Source organism: Cyprinodon variegatus, unplaced genomic scaffold (assembly GCF_000732505.1).
Source record: "Cyprinodon variegatus isolate N-32 unplaced genomic scaffold, C_variegatus-1.0 Scaffold1268, whole genome shotgun sequence".
Lineage (NCBI taxonomy): Eukaryota > Metazoa > Chordata > Actinopteri > Cyprinodontiformes > Cyprinodontidae > Cyprinodon > Cyprinodon variegatus.
Window position 1 is genome coordinate 55,517 of NW_015151721.1, and position 1,230 is coordinate 56,746.

Sequence of the window (1,230 nt, forward strand, 5' to 3'; positions counted from 1 at the left end):
GGTATCGATATCGGTTATCGGCTACATGAGTTTTAAAATATCGGCATATCGGATATCGGCCAAAATCCCAATATCGTGCATCCCTAAAATATATATATATATATATCTGTATATATAACTCTTCATATTTAGATCTTGACCAGAGGTCAGAAAACTTTGGCCCTGAGCATATATTCAGATTTTTTTTTTCATAAATAAAAAAAAAATGTCATGCTACCTGTTATTGTTTAATCATCATCTCTATCAGATTTAACGGTCCAGTACTTGATTAAGTTTTTATTAAATTAACAACTATAAGTTCTGGCATTGAGATAAAACAGGACAGATTCCTCTTTTTACATCTTAAAGTTTACAGCTTCTAACTGTTGACATCAGTTTAAAGCATCTGAATCATTTAGAAAAGCAGCTTTTTTCTGTCGCTCCTCCTTCATGTCTGACTCCAGCGGTGTGAGCAAATGCTGCTTTCTGAGTGGTTGATATATAGTTCCCTTTACGTCAGATGCGTTCAAGTACTATCGGATTTATGGGCACCAACATCATTGTCATACAGGAATAGACCTCACGAGAGCGTCTTTGGATTTAAATGCAGCTTCACTGATTTTAATTTTCATCTTAATCTTATCTGAGATGTTAAAGCAGCTGTGTGATGATGAGACCTCAGCAGCTCCTGGCTTTTCCTCTCCGACATGAGAAAAATATGACTATAGGAGAATCTGAGATAATTTTGCTTTATATTGATCTTAAAAAGACACAATTTTCACTATTGATTTCACTGATATCAAGCAGATCCAAAATGATTCATATTTGACATTTATAACAATTATAAAATAAGAAATTCAATCAGAATTTTTTTCAATATATTTTGTTTACCATCATAAAAAAAATGTTTTTTAGAACAGAATATTTTCTGAGATCTCACAGCAACGCCTTTAAAGGAAAAATCCACTCATATTAAGAATTCAAACTTCTGAAAGTTCTTTAAATATGAAATTATTAAATAATGTTCAATAAATGATCAGTGTTTTTAACTACAGATAGAGAAATGTTAATAGAATAGACATCCATCATCTGTTCTAGGTTGTGTCCCTCTCTTCTTGTCCCTTTTCTTCTTGTTTTCCTCTCTATGTTTTGTACTCAGCTGACTTTTCATGCTGTCTCTAAAGGAATGAAAGATTTTTTCCAAGCACTAAGCTCACTTAGCTGAGTGCTCCTTCCTGTGTTTCCAAAAAG